The following is a 13,345-nucleotide window of genomic DNA, read 5'->3' as shown; positions in this document are numbered from 1 at the left end:
TCTCAAAAAAAATTTTATTGACTTTTTAAATATGTATTCTTCAGTAGTTTCAGATCATAAGCTCCTTATTGCAAAATTCAGGCTTAAACTGAAGTGGGGAAACCACTAGACCATTCAGGTATGACCTAAATTAAATCCCACATGATTATACAGTGGAGGTGACAAAGAGATTCAAGGGATTAGATCTGGTAGACAGAGTGCCTGAAGAACTATGGACAGAGGATTGTACCCTTGTATAGGAGGGGACTAACCAAAACCATCCCCAAGAAAAAGCACTAAAAGAAGGAAAAATGATTGTCTGAGGAGCCCTTACAAATAGCTGAGAAAAGAAGAGAAAGAAGTGAAAGGCAGAAGAGAAAGAAAGAGATATACCCAACTGAATGTAGAGTTCCAGAGAATATCAAGGAGAGGTAAGAAAGCCTTCTCACATGAACACCACAAAGAAAGAGGGGGAAACAATAGAATGGGAAAGACTAGTGATCTCCTCAAGAAAACTGGAGATACCAAGGGAACGTTTCATGCAAAGACGGCACAGTAAAGGACAAAACAGGGCAAGGACCTAATAGAAGCAGAAGAGACTAAGAGGCGGCAAGAACACACAGAAGAACCTACAAAAAGGTCTTAACGACCCAGATGACCAAGATGGTGTGGTACTCACCTAATGCCAGACACTGGAGTGTGAAGTCAAGTGGGCCTTAGGAAGCATTATTATGAACAAAGCTAGTGGAGGTGATGGAATTCCAGCTGAGCTATTGAAAATCCTAAAAGATGATGCTGTGAAAAGTGCTGTACTTGATATGCCAGCACTTTGCTGGCATATCAAATTTGGAAAACTCGGCAAAGGGTCACAAGATTGGAAAAGGTCAGCTTTCATTCCAATCCCAAAGAAAGGCAATGCCAAAGAATGCTCAAACTACCTTAGAGTTGTGCACATTTTACATGCTAGGAAGGTTATGCTCAAAATCCTTCAAGCAAGGCTTCAACAACACATGAACCAAGAACCTCCAGATGTGCAAGCTGGATTTAGAAAGGGCAAAGGAACCAGAAATCAAATTGCCAGTCAATTAGATCATAGAAAAAGCAAAGGAATTCATTAAAAAAAAAAGGGGGGGGGGAAAGAAATCTACTTCTGCTTGACTACACTAAAGCCTTTGACTATGTGGATTACAATAAACTGGGGAAAATTCTTAAAGGGATGGGTATACCAGACCACCCTACCTGCCTCCTGAGAACACTGTACGAGGGACAACAAGCCACAGTTAGAATGAGACATGGAACAATGGACGGGTTCAACATTGGGAAAGGAGTATGTCTAGACTGTATACTGTCACCCTGCTTATTTAACTTATATGCAGAGTACATCATGTGAAATGCCGGGTGGGATGAATCACAACCTGGATTGTGACTGCTGGGAGAAATATCAACAACCTCAGATATGCAGATAATGCCATTCTAAAGGCAGAAAGGGAAGAGGAACTAAAGAGCCTCTAGATGAAGGTGAAAAAGGAGAGTGAAAAAACTGGCTTAAAACTCAACATTCAAAAAACTAAGATCAGGGCATCCAGTCCCATCACTTTATGGCAAACAGATGGGGAAAAAGTGGAAACAGTAGCAGAATTTATTTTCTTGGGCTCCAAAATAACTGTTGATTGTGACTGCAGCCACAAAATTAAAAGACGCTTACTCCTTGGAAGAAAAGCTGTGACAAAATTAGATAGCATATTAAAAATCACTTTGCCAACAAAGGGCCAACTAGTCAAAGATATGATTTTTCCAGTAGTCACGTACAGATGTGAGAGCTGTACCGTAAAGAAGGCTGAGTGCCGAAGAATTGATGCTTTGAATCCGTGGTGCTGGAGAAGAGTCAGAAGGCAAGGAGATCACACCAGTCAGTCCTAAAGGAAAGCAACTCTGAATATTCATTGGAAGGACTGAAGCTGAAGCTCCAATACTTTGGCCACCTGATGAGAAGAGCTGACTTATTAGAAAAGACTCTGATGCTGGGGAAGATTGAGGGCAGAAGAAGGGGACGACAGAGGATGAGATGGCTAGATAATATCACTGACTCAGTAGACTTGATTTGAGCAAACTCCAGGAGATAGTGAAGGACAGGGAAACCTGGCATATTGCATTTCATGGGGTTGCAAAGAGTTAGACATGACTTAGCGACTGAACAACATATTCTTTCACTAAAGTTGTGAATAACTGTCTTAGAATCAATACCCCCAAAATACATCTAAAGTTATAAAAACAATTTAAATTTGTCAAAATTTTCCCAACAAAGTTAATGGGAGCATTAAAAGTCACAATTATGACCTAACTTTGTCTAAGTGACTAGCCAAGATATCTAAAAGTATTACAAATTCATAGGGCTGTAGAAGATTACTTTAATACACTACAATTAATTTAGTGATTTTGCCTAAAAGTCATATGCTTTCTGCAATATTTGTGATAATTATTAAAATCATTTGAGAACAAAATTCATTAATATAGTCATCAAAGAACTCCAGAAAAAATGTATCAAGTAATTTTCCATTCAATACCAATTAACCTCTCTCCAATCTCATGGCTTAATGGTAAAGAATCTTTCTGCCAATGCAGGAGATGCAGGAGACATGAGTTCCATCCCTGGGTCTGGAAGATCCCCTGGAGGAAGAACTGGCAATTCACTCCAGGATTCCTGCCTGGAAAATTCCATGGGCAGAGGAGCCTGGCGGGCTGCAGTGCATGGGGGTGCAAAAAGTCAGACAATGGAGTGACTGAGCATGCACACCACACATACAATCTCAAAACAGAGTTGATACAATGCATGTTTCATAGAGTATCAAACAATGGTATCCTTTATCAGAGAGGATTAGATTATATCCTTCCCTAGCCAAAAAAAATTTAATAATTATAATGAGTTAAATGAGAGGAAAAAAAACTGAGGAAGAGAATTTCTCCCATGTAAACGTCTTAAAGTGGACAATCAAAGGCTGATGTGGCAGCTCTAAGTATCAGGGGTCCAAGTTCCTTCCCTCTTTTTGCTCTACATTTACTGTTATATTAAAAGTCACCTTGTACTCTAAGAAGGCTACAGGGACTCCAGCTACTACCCCTGTCTTGCAAGTAGCAGAAAGAAAGAAGGGGAAGAAAGGCCCATCCCATTCTCTTTAATGGTCATATTTCACCTTACAGCTCGTCAACTATGACCTAGTCCCTCTGCCCACACTCAACCACTCGAGGGGACAGGCAACCATCTCCAAATGCGGTAATAATGCTCATCTACAAAACTGAGATTCCTGGGCTTCCCTAGTGGCCTCGTCATCAAGAATCCACCTGCCAGTGCAGTGGAAATGGGTTCCATTCTTGTCCAGGAAGATTCCATATGCTGCAGGGCAGCTAAGCCCATGTACCACAACTCCTGAGGCTGCGGTCTGAATCCTGCGAGAGGCAACTGCTGAGCCCACGCATCCCAGAGCCTGTTTTTCACAAGAAACCACCACAATGAGAAGCCCACACAACACCACCTAGAGAGTAGCCTCTCTAACTTGCTGCAGTTAGAGAAAGCCAGCGGGCAGCAGTCAAGACCCAGCACAGCCCAAAGAAATAAATAATTCTTTTAAAAACACTGGGATTTTTTTTATTAAGAAAGAAATTTTGCAGGGCAAATTATGAGAGGCAGATTAAGGTGGAGATAACACTTCAAAGAAAATGGGAGATACACACAAATTTTTCATTTAGAGTGGTTCACAGCAAATACAAATATGTATACATGTGTGTATGTGCGTATATATATTTATGAAAGAAAATCTAAATGTTTAACAATAGGTGAATGGTTAAATAGATTTGAGGATAATCTCAAAACAGAATGCTATATAGATACCAAATACCACTTCAAACAATTTTACAGATACAGAGGAATGTTCACAATATTGTATGGAAGAATAGGCTATCCAACATTTCATATTAAGTAGTCCCTATTTAAATAAACACACATACATACAAATACACACAGTGTGCATGCATGCTGCTGCTTCAGTCGTGACCTTCTTAGCCCACCAGGCTCCTCTGTACGTGGGAGGCAAGAATACTGGAGTGGGTTGACCCTATCTTCCCAACCCAGGGACTGAACCCACATCTCTTATTTCTCCTGCATTGGCAGGCAGGTTCTTTACCAGTAGTGCCACCTGGGAAGCTTTATACACAGAATATACTGATATATACCCAGAGGCACATTTTGTACCTATGTATATATAGAGAGAGGTTTCCCCGATGGCTCAGCAGGTAAAGAATCCACCTGCAATGCAGGAGCCACGGGTTCAATCCCTGGGTTGGGAAGATGCCCTGGAGAAGGAGACAGCACCCACTCCAATATTCTTGCCTGGAAAAAACAATGGACAGAGGAACCTGGTGGGCTGCAGACCAAAGGGTCACAAAGAACTGGACACAGCTGAGCGACAAAGCACATACAGAAAGAGAGACGGTGACCACATAAAAAGCAAGAGAACAGAATTAAATGATAATAGTGGTTTGGGCTACGGGAAGCAATACGCTTTCATTTTCCCCATACCTTTCACTGCTTTCTAATTTCTCTACAATGAACACATAATATGCCTATAATTCTTTTCATGAAGATTTTGGCCTAGATGAAGAAAACCACCTTAAAAGGGCAATTAGATTCAAGCTTTAAGTTGCTCCTTGGACTTGGTTAATAACAAAAAGAGAAGGAGGGAAATCTATAGCTGCACTGTGTTTTGTTGGTTGTAAGAAGCTAACTTCTTTATGTGCAGCTTGTTTTCAACTCACTAACACACACATATCACATTTGTCAGCTTTACACAGCTCACTCCTAAGCAAATGCTGTATCCATCACCCCCAAGAATCCATCCCACCACACTGACTGCTTTGTTCACCGCGTTCTGTAGAACTAACCACTTGTACTTTAGGCATCTACAAATCCCTCCACTTTTTACATTTCTATTTTTCTTAGTTCTAAAATGGATCCATCTAACAGAAATTACATCTTTCTCATATCTTTGTAACTATCTTGCATTGTCTTGAATGCAACCACTAATCTATGGGCCATCTCTAGAATTCCGTCATTTCAAAAATGTATCATCAATTCTCTTGACACTGTAACCTCAAAGTGGAACCTTCACAAAGGGTCTCAGACTGAATTCACACCACGTGCATAATCCAATAAATCTCACGTGAAGACCAATTTAAAGGGATCTTAAATGGTCAGTATCCCTAGACACTGGGGAAAGCACAGGTAAATTCTCAAAGGAAGTAACTTCAATCCTAGCCTCGAAGAAGCCAGTAACTTTCAAAAACACTCAATTAAAAAAAAAAAAATCACAAAACAAGACCCAATGAATGAGGGCCAACATAAGAAATAGAACAATTAGACTACACATATTTCAATTATTGGAAACACTATACAGTAAGGATGGTACAAGTAATAGAAACACTTATAATATGGATGTGAATTAAATAAAATCTCAAGAAATAAGAAGCAGTGGTAAAATTTTCAACTGAGTGGAAAAGTTAAACAGTAGAATCAACACAAACAGAAATAATTAGTCAATGTGAAGACTTTTAAAAACCTATCTAAAATGCAGTTCAGAAAGACAAAGAAAGAAAATAAAATCCGTAAGAGCAGAACAAAGACAGGATCAGGAGGACTGACAGCGCCTGAAACCACTGCCGATGAGGGTCAGTCTTACACGGCCGGCCCACTGCGGACATGGCTGCTGTGAAATGCAGTTGAACGGAACTCTTTAAAAGTCATATGCTTAGATGTCATGATAATATCAACGTGCTATTAAAAGCACCTCTTTACATTGAATTTATCTTGATTCATTAAATACCAGTGATACCAGTTTGCAGACCAGCACTGACCTGAGGTCGCCTTTGAGTAGCAACAATCCAAAAAAAACAGATCAAAACCAGAAAAGAATATAAAAGACAAAAGAAAATATAGCTGCCATTCAAATAGATGATGAAAATTTTCAACACCAATTGAAGGTACAAATGGAAAATCTCCAGTGCAAGAAAAAACAGGAAAGATGCATGTAAATGTGTGGGTGACTGCTGATCAGTGTAGGGGCTACACCTCACACCAATCACTGCAACACAATTCCAAACCAGCATTTTCATCATTTTTTTTAAACTCTTAGGACTCAATCAAGCTCTAGATGTACTCTAAATAAACAAAAATAAAGACAAGTGGACATAGTAAAGAAAGCTATCAGAGATCAAGTTTCAAGACTTAGTGATTTCCTCGCAGTCCATACTGAGAGGAAACACTCTGTCCATACTTCTCAAACTGTGTTTACTTCATTAGAGTTATTTCTAATGCGTAACTAACTGTATGAAAAAAAAAAAATACTCCAAACTTACATTAGCAGAGACTGAAAACACTTTCAATTATATGGAAATGAATAGAATTCCAATTCCGTTAACCGTTCCTTTGAATGTGAGGTGAGCTTCAGCATACATTACCTATTACATCCTCTAATCATAACAGATTTTTTTATTTCTAAATGCAGTTCAGTATACTAACGCACATATATGGAATTTAGAAAGATGGTAACAATAACCCGGTGTACGAGACAGCAAAAGAGACACTGATGTATAGAACAGTCTTATGGACTCTGTGGGAGAGGGAGAGGGTGGGAAGATTTGGGAGAATGGCAATGAAACATGTAAAATATCATGTAGGAAACGAGTTGCCAGTCCAGGTTCGATGCATGATGCTGGATGCTTGGGGCTGGTGCACTGGGACGGCCCAGAGGGATGGTATGGGGAGGGAGGAGGGAGGAGGGTTCGGGATGGGGAACACATGTATACCTGTGGCGGATTCATTTTGATATTTGGCAAAACTAATACAATTATGTAAAGTTTAAAAATAAAATAAAATTGGAAGAATGAAAAAAAATAAATAAATAAATGCAGTTCATTTAAAACACCCTGCTCAAACATCTACCACAAACCAAGTGTAAATTCATACCTACATGGCAAAACAGGAACTACGGTATCACACCTCCTGAGAAAGAGTTATAACTAATATCTGTATAAATCTTTGCTCACTTTGCAAATATTTGACACACAAATAACTGAAGCACGATACACTTCTGGGTTTCACAGAACAAATCTAATAATGGTGAAAGCTTGCCAAGTAAAAGAACATGGAGAACAGCATCAAAAATAAGAAAAAACACAGAAATTGAATATAACAATATATAGAAAAAAAGATGACCAAAATCAAATCAAAGGCTGCTGCTTCGCACCGTTCCCCATCACATGGAATTGAAAGGACCCTCACAGGGTGCACACAGCGTATCAGTCAAACGAGCGCTGCACTCACCTGTTTGATCCAGGGTCACTAAACTCAAACAGTTTAGCAAGATATTCATGTAATTTCTTATTTGATCTGAAGAAGCTTTATTGACTATGCCAAAGCCTTTGACTGTATGGATCACAATAAACTGTGGAAAATTCTGAAAGAAATGGGAATACCAGACCACCTGACCTGCCTCTTGAGAAATCTGTAAGCAGGTCAGGAAGCAACAGTTAGAACTGGACATGGAACAACAAACTGGTTCCAAATAGGAAAAGGAGTACGTCAAGGCTGTATATTGTCACCCTGCTTATTTAACTTACATGCAGAGTACATCATGAGAAACGCTGGGCTGGAGGAAGCACAAGCTGGAATCAAGATTGCCAGGAGAAATATCAATAACCTCAGATATGCAGATGAAACCACCCTTATGGCAGAAAGTGAAGAGGAACTCAAAAGCCTCTTGATGAAAGTGAAAGAGGAGAGTGAAAAAGTTGGCTTAAAGTTCAACATTCAGAAAACGAAGATCATGGCATCTGATCCCATCACTTCATGGGAAATAGATGGGGAAACAATAGAAACAGTGTCAGACTTTATTTTTCTGGGCTCCAAAATCACTGCAGATGGTGACTGCAGCCATGAAATTAAAAGACGCTTACTCCTTGGAAGTAAAGTTATGACCAACCTAGACAGCATATTAAAAAGCAGAGACATTACTTTGCCAACAAAGGTCCATCTAGTCAAGGCTATGGTTTTTCCAGTGGTCATGTATGGATGTGAGAGTTGGACTGTGAAGAAAGCTGAGCACCGAAGAATTGATGCTTTTGAACTGTGGTGTTGGAGAAGACTCTTGAAAGTCCCTTGGACTGTAAGGAGATCCAACCAGTCCATTCTAAAGGAGATGAGTCCTGGATGTTCTTTGGAAGGAATGATGCTAAAGCTGAAACTCCAATACTTTGGCCACCTCATGCAAAGAGTTGACTCATTGGAAAAGACTGTGATGCGGGGAGGGATTGGGGGCAGGAGGAGAAGGGGACGACAGAGGGTGAGATGGCTGGATGGCATCACCGACTCGATGGACGTTGAGTCTGAGTGAACTCCGGGAGTTGGTGATGGACAGGGAGGCCTGGAGTGCTGCAATTCACGGGGCCGCAAAGAGTCTGACACGACAGCGCAACTGAACTGAACTGAAGATTCATACAGTGCTACCTCTGAGGTTATGGGAAAAGAATTCAAACAGAAAAAAAAAAAAAAAAACTGAGCTAAGTAGTTAAAACTAGGTCAGGTAAAAGTAACTATAACAAAAGGCTTAGCATGGCAAAAATTGTCAATCATATATTTGTTGCTCTTATTGCTGTTGAGTCACTAAGTCATGTCCAACTCTTGATGACCCTATGGACTGCAGCATGCCAGGCTTCCTTGTCTTCACTATAATCTGGAGTTGCTCAAACTCATGTCCACTGAGTCATGATACTACCTAACCATTTCATGTTCTGTCTCCCCCTTCTCCTCCTGCCTTCAGTCTTTCCCAGCATCAGGGTCTTTTCCAATGAGTCAGCTCTTCTCATCAGGTGGCCAAAGTACTGGAGTTCTTTATCTTCCAGTTCTTTATAGTCCAACTCTCACATCCATACATGACCACTGGAAAAACCATAGCTTTGACTAGATGGACCTTTGTTGGTGAAGTGATGTCTCTGCTTTTTAACACACTGTCTAGGCTGTCATAGCTTTCCTTCCAAAAGGCAAGTGTCCTTTACTTTCATGGCTGCAGTCACCATCCCCAGTGATTTTGGAGCCCAAGAAAATAAACTCGGTTATTACTTCCATTTTTTTCCCTTTCTGTTTGTCATGAAATGATGAGACCAGATACCATGATCTTAGCTTTCTTAACAATGATTTTCAAACCAACTTTTTCACTCTCCTCTTTCACACTTACCAAGAGGTTCTTTAGATCCTCTTAGCTTTCTGCCATTAGAGTGATATCACCAGCATATGTGAAATTGTTGATGTTTCACCCAGCAATCTTAATTCCTACTCACGATTCATCCAGCCTGGTATTTTGCATGATGTAATCTGCATATAAGTTAAATAAGCAGGGTAACAATATACAATACAGCCTTGTCTTCAGTTCAGTCGCTCAGCAGTGTCCAACTCTGTGTGACCCCATAGACTGCTGCACACTGGGCTTCCCCGTCCTCTACCAACTCCCAGAGCTTGGTCAAACTCATGTCCATTCAGTTGGTGATGCCATACAAACATGTCATCCTCTGTCGTCCCCTTCTCCTGCCTTCAATTTTCCCAGCATCAGGGTCTTTTCCAATAAGTTAGCTCTTTGTATCCGGTGGCCCAAACATTGGAGCTTCAGTACCAGTTCTTCCAATGAATATTCAGGATTGATTTCCGTAAGGATTGACTGGTTTGATCTCCTTGCTGTCCAAGGGACTTTCAAGAGTCTTCTCCAACACCACAGTTCAAGAGCATCAATTCTTCAGCACTCAGCTTTCTTTATGGTCCAACTCTCACATCCATACATGACTATGGGAAAAATCATAGTTTTGACTAGACAGACCTTTGTCAGCAATGTCTCTGCTTTTTAATATGCTGCCTAGATTTGTCATAGCTTTTCTTCCAAGAAGCAAGAGTCTTTTAATTTCATGGTTGCAGTCACAATCTGCAATGATTTGGGAGCCTAAGAAAATAAAGTCTGTCACTCTTTCTATTGTTTCACCACCTATTTGCCACGAAGTGATGGGACTGGATGCCATGATCTTAGTTTTTTGAATGTTGAGTTTTAAGCCAGCTTTTTCACGCTCCTCTTTCACTTTCATCAAGAGGTGCTTTAGTTCCTCCTCTTACTCCTTTCCCAATTTTGAACCAGTCAGCTGTTCCATGCTCAGTTCTATCTGCTGCTTCTTAACCCACATACAGATTTCTCAGGAGACAGGTAAAGTGCTCTGGTAATCCCATCTCTTTTATGAATTTTCCACAGTTTGCTGTGATCCACACAGTTAAAGGCTTCATCATAGTCAATGAAGAAGTAGATGTTTTTCTGGAATTCCCTTGCTTTCTGCATGATCTAGTGAATGCTGGCAATTTGACCTCTGATTCCTCTGCCTTTTCTAAATCTGGCCTGTACACCTGGAAGTTCTCCATTCACATACTACTTAAGCCTAGCTTAATGGATATGAGCATTACCTTGCTGGCATGTAAAATGAGCGCAACTGCACAGCAGTTTGAACATTCTTTGGCTTGCCCTTCTCTGGGATTAAAATGAAAACTGAACTTTTCCAGTCCTGTGGCCACTGCTGTTTTCCAAATTTGCTGAGATATTGAGTGCAACACTGTAACAGCATCATCTTTCAGGATTTAAATAGTTCAGCTGGAATTCTGTCACTCCCTCTAGCTTTGCTCACAGTAATGCTTTCTTAGGCTCATTTGACCGCATACCCCAGATGTCCAGTTCTAGGTGAGTGACCACACCATCGTAGTTATTCAGGTTATTAAGACCATTTTTGTACAGTTATGCTGTGTATTTTTGCCACCTCTTCTTAATCTCTGCTGCTGCTGTTAGTTCCTTGCCATTTCTGTCCTTTGTCATGCCCATCCTTGCCTGAAATGTTGCCATGATATCTCCAATTTTCTTAGAGAGTCTTTCCCATTCTATGGTTTTCCCCTATCCTTTCGCATTGCTCATTTAAGGCTTTTTGATCTCTTCTTGCTATTCTCTGGAACTCTGCATTCAGCTGAGTGTATCTTTCCCTTTCGCCCTTGCCTTTCACTTCTCTTCTTCCCTCAGCTACATGGAAAGCCTCCTCAGACAACCACTTTGCATTCTTTCATTTCTTTACTGCTGGGATGATTTCAGCCACTGCCTCCTGTATACTGTTATGAACCTCCATCATTAGCTCTTCAGGCACTCTGTCTACCAGATCGAATCCCTTGAATCTATTCATCACCTCTACTGTATAATCGGGACTTTAGGTCATACCTGAATGGCCTAGTGGTTTTCCCTACTTTCTTCAATTAAATCCTGAATTTTGCAATAAAGAGCTCATGATCTGAGCCACAGTCAGCTCCAGGTCTCGTTTTTGCTGACTGTATACAGCTTCTCCATCTTCAGCTGCAAATAACATAATCACTCTGATTTTGGTATTGACCATTTGCTGATGTCCATATGTAGAGTCTTCTCTTGGGTTGTTAGAAAAGGATGTTTGCATGTTCTTTTGACAAAACTTTGTTAGCCTCTGGCCTGCTTAATTTCATACTCCAAGGTCAAACTTGCCTGTTATTCCAGGTATCTCTTGACTTTCTACATCTGCATTCTAACATCCTATGAAGAAAAGGACATTTTTTCATGGTGTTATTTCTTGAAGATCTTGTAGGTCTTCACAGGACCAGTCAATGTCAGCTTCTTCAGCATCAGTGGTTGGGGCACAGACTTGGATTACTGTGATGTTGAATAGTATGCCTGGAAACAAACCAAAGTCATTCTGTTGTTTTTGAGGCTGCACCCAAGTACTGCACTTTAGACTCTCTTGTTGACTATGAGGGCTACTCCATTTCTTCTAAGGGATTCTTGCCCACAGTAGTATATATAATGGTCATCTGATTTAAATTCACGCATTCCCATCCATTTTAGTTCACTGATTCCCAAGATGCTGATATTCAATTTTGTATCTCCTGCTTGACCATGTCCAATTTACCTTGATTCAAGGAACTAATATTCCAGGTTCCTACACAACACTGTTCTTTACAGCATCAGACTTTACTTTCAATACCAGACATATCCACAACTGAGCGTTATTTCCACTCTGGCCCAGCTGCTTCGTTCTTTCAGGAGCTATTACTAACTGCCCTCTGCTCTTCCCCAGCAGCATACTATACACCTTCCGACCTGGGGGGTTCATCTTCCAGTGTCCTATCTTTTTGCCTTTTCATACTGTTCATGGGGTTCTCAAGGCAAGAATATTGAAGTGAGTAGCCATTTCCTCCTCTAGTGGACCACGTTTTATCAGACCTTTTCATTATGACCTGGATCTCTTCACCCACCCATCCTGGGTTGCTCTGAAGGCATGGTTCAGAGTTTCATGCAGTGTTGCAAGCACCTTTGCCACAATAAGACTGTGATCCATGAGAGGGTATCCATACTTAACCACGAAGAACCAAAAGTTCAAGCCATTCGGAAAAGCTCAGGGGCAAGGTCCTTAAATAACAACTTTTCACCAAATTATTCCACAACTGTCTTGATTCACAGCCTAAGCAGATAAAAGACATGCAATATTTTAACTTGGTAATTTATAATAAAATGGATTTAACCTGGAAATTTACAGTGAAGTTTAGTTTTTAAAATGCATTTCAGCTAGACATAAACATCAGGCAGTGAAAATATTTAGCCTTATAATTTAAAATTCTGAAAGCTTACACCAAGCTTAACCAATACTAATCCACTCCAATATAAAAAAGAACTAAAATGAAATATCCCACAGTGTCTTTTTTGAGTTTTTATTTAAAGTTATTGATAATCACATTTTTGTATTCTCCTTAGCTGCTTTAAGTCTTCATTGTAGAGAGAGAAAGGCAGGTTTTAAAAACACACCTACATGCATATACGCATCCATGTAAACCTGCCCCCATAATTGCAAACTCTTCACTGGTACTTCTTGATCCTGACTGAAAAGATGACAGTGAGTAACCAAACTTTTAAACTTAATGCACTTCCTTTAAGAATACACTTTTTAGTAAAGGAAAACTACAAAGATCAAAATTTATCATCACAAACTTTGCAAATGGCTAAAATTGGGGGGAAATAAAGGCAAGCAGTATACTCCTGTATCTGTCAAAAAAGGACTTGAGCTTCTCACAGGGAAATGCTAATGACCCAAATAGCGTATGAGTCTGAAGATTAACTGATACCTGAAGATCAGTCACACAGTCACAAATTTTCCCACTGAGATATCCCTAATGAGTACCCTAGTAAACAATGAACTCACATATATGGGAGTCTGGGAATGGAACCCCAAA

At 40.2% G+C, this 13,345-nt stretch overlaps 1 protein-coding gene across 10 annotated transcripts in view; it reads right to left on the bottom strand.

Annotated features, from left to right (window-relative positions):
- Positions 1–13,345, bottom strand: part of TBC1D5 (TBC1 domain family member 5) — a 595,415-nt gene that overhangs the window by 525,603 nt on the left and 56,467 nt on the right. The gene's annotated exons all lie outside the window — the stretch shown is intronic.

The sequence above is a fragment of the Bos grunniens genome, chromosome 1 (assembly GCF_055505025.1).
Source record: "Bos grunniens cultivar Pamir isolate PY7600 chromosome 1, Bosgru_T2T1.0, whole genome shotgun sequence".
In the NCBI taxonomy this organism is placed as follows: Eukaryota; Metazoa; Chordata; class Mammalia; order Artiodactyla; family Bovidae; genus Bos; species Bos grunniens.
This window is presented reverse-complemented; position numbering and strand designations above follow the sequence as displayed.